Consider the following 3,241-nt stretch of genomic DNA (forward strand, 5'->3'; position numbering starts at 1 on the left):
TTTAGTGATCTTGAGCATCTTTTCATGTCCTCTTTGGAGAAATAACTGTTCAGGTTTTCTGCCCTTTTTAAAAATTGGATTGTTTGTTGTTGAGTCGCATAAGTTCTTTACATATTTTAGATATTAACCCCTTATCTGTTGTATCATAAGTGAATATCTTCTCCCATTCAATAGGTTGTCTTTTCATTTTGTTTATGTTTTCCTTTGCTGTGCAAAAACTTTTTAGTTTGATGTAGTCTCATTTGTTTATTTTTTCTTTTTTTCCCCCCTTGCCCAAGGAGATATATCAGGAAAAGATTACTAATAGCAATATCAGAGAGTTTACTGTCTATATTTTCTTCTAGAGTTTTTGGTTAGGGGTCTTACATTTAAGTCTAACCCATTGAGTTTATTCTTGTATATGGTGTAAGAAGGTGATTCAGTTTCACTATTTTTGCATGTTATCTGTCCAGTTTTCCCAATACTATTTGTCGAAGAGACCATCTTTACCCCATTGTATTTCTTGCCTCCTCTGTCATAGATTAAATGACCATATAGGCATCGATTTATTTCTGGGCTCTTTATTCTGTTTCACTGATCTCTGTGTTTGTTTTTATGCCCGTGCTGTGCTGTTTTGATTACTATATCCTTGTAGTATAATTTGATATCATATAGTGCGATGCCTCCAACTTAGTTCTTCTTTCTCATGATTGTCATGGCTATTTATTTAGTGTCTTTTATGGTTTCATATAAATTTTAGGATTATTCTAGCACTCTGAAAATGGTATTGGTATTTTGATAGGGAATGCATTAAATCTATAGATTGCTTTGGGTAATAAGACCATTTTAACAATGTTGATTCTTCCTATCCATGAGCATGGTATATGCTTCCATTTATTTGCATCTTGGAAGAGAAGTGATTTTGAAAAGAAAATGTGCACAGAATTAGCCGAAGACTAGATATACTTGTATCATAATAAACACCAAAATATTTATTTAATGTTCTTCATATCTGCTTGCTAAGATATAATATTAACATTATAAACTTTCAAATGTTTCTGCTGTAGGTAAAATTAGAACTTACGACAATTATTTAAAACATTTATGAAATTAACTTGTTTTTTTCACCCACTTAACAGTTGAGAGCCATTTGAAATAAAAAATAAAGTAGTGTAACTAAATCTAAGCACTCCCAAATAAGTGCCCATTGTTTCTTGAGCGACAGACAAGACATCACCAGTATGAACTACAGAAAACACCCACATTAACATCTTGGATATATTATTTTCTTGCTGAATAAAACGTTAGGCACACAGCTTTTCCATACAATAACTGGAATTGTGCACAGTCTCCCTCCACACTGCTCTAAAAATGAACTTTTGTTTTATGCAGATGTAGGCGAATTAGAATGAACAAAAGGCATACATTTTAAGGCTGAGAACATTCAACTGAAAATGAAAAAAGGATTCTTCTTCCGTTATACAGGGGAGCAGATGTAAAAGTTTTGCAGTGGGCAGGTTGGAGGTGGACCTGAAGTCTTTCCATTACCCGCTCTTTGAAAGTGGCCGTCCACTGGCAGGTATTTTCTAAATGCTCCTGTCAAGGATTGCAACACAGCCTATCTGAAGGAATAAATAGGAAGATATCAACACTTCTTTCTGGTCTCCTCTGGCCTAGTATGATGATGAGGACCAACTTCCTGCAAACTGCACTACTGTAGTAGCTTGTTAATTTTAAGGTGTGGCGTACTTGTTAGAAGATTGGGCCCACAGAGATGTGATGGGGCTAGGAAACTGTGCAGACCCTTTAACAGAACTCTTCCAGGAGAGGCAGCCTGAACACCCATTCTTAGGAGGACTGATGAAAAGATGCTTGGTTATTAAGGAATGTTGAGGTCTAGATTCCTGAGCCTGGACACAGAGGCCACCATCAAAGACTTTTCTTACCCCTCCCTCTGCATATACACTCCAGAAGACTGAGTTCACTCTGGTATCTGACAATAACTCTATTGAGAACTGCAGCCAGCAGACTCCAGGCCTGTGGTCATTCGTCATAGCCCAGAATTATTGCACCTCTGCTCAGGCCAATTCATACTTTCTTTGCCACACTTACCTTTGTCACTTATCTACCCCTTACACACTGATGTTCCCACTGCTGTTCTGACAATGCATGTTTTCTGACATGTACTCTTATGATTTCTATTTAACTATTGTCTATATAATGAAAAATCCAAAATCTGCTTCTCCATGCCTAATCTCTCCCAAAAATTTCAAACTCATATACCCAACTGCATTCAGGCTATACTTGAAGGCTTGATGGCGGCTACAATTCAACATATCTAAAAGTGAACTAAAAAAACCAACATGTATGTAAAAAAAAATCCACAATCTCTTACCTGAAATCCTTGGGGACAAGTGTTTTATGTAATTTTGAGTTTTTCAGAATTTAGAAAATATAATACACTGTATATAAATAACACTACCAGTGAGGTCTAGGCCAGTACCTTATAATCAAACACAATTTTTGTTTCTTCAGCAAAATGTAGCACTATTCACATTAACTAGAATATACAAAGGCTAAAAATAGTTTCATGTCATTTGAAGTCATGTTTGGTTAGCAAATGATTTTACACTAAATTTACAAAAAACTTACACTTCAGAGCTTTTTAGATATTGAAATTGTGAATAAATGATTATTGAATTTTATTTGCCATATAATATGGAACTAATGAGCTAATATCCCTAACATACACAGAGCTCTTAGAAATGATAAAAAGAAAGATGAAAACCCAGAAGGAAAATGAACCAAAGACATGACTAGACCATGTAAAGGCACTGAAATATACCATTAGTGAGTTCACATTTATAAAAACCTTCAAACAGTTGCCTAGAAAGCACATAGTAAGCTTTATATAAGTGCTTGTTAAATAAATATTGATGGAAGTTAATATTGGCACAAACTTTTGGGAGGACAACTTATCAATATTGGTATCTATTAAATTTTTAATGTATATATCCTGTTATCCAGCACTCCTGATTCTCAGAATTTATTCTACCAAAATACTCACACTGATAAGCAAAGATATGCTGTATAGAAAGATGTTCACTGAATCATTGTAATAATGAACTCCGGAAACAACACTGCCATCTTCCTCAGGTTGCAGCCATTCCAGGCAGCCCATTCAGATACCTTAACGACCAGAAGAAGAAGAGAGAGAGAGACTTCCTGTGGCTCTCTTTTGGGAATGGAAAAACTTCCTGGA

This window comes from Pteropus vampyrus, unplaced genomic scaffold (assembly GCF_000151845.1).
Source record: "Pteropus vampyrus isolate Shadow unplaced genomic scaffold, Pvam_2.0 Scaffold150, whole genome shotgun sequence".
Classification (NCBI taxonomy): Eukaryota; Metazoa; Chordata; class Mammalia; order Chiroptera; family Pteropodidae; genus Pteropus; species Pteropus vampyrus.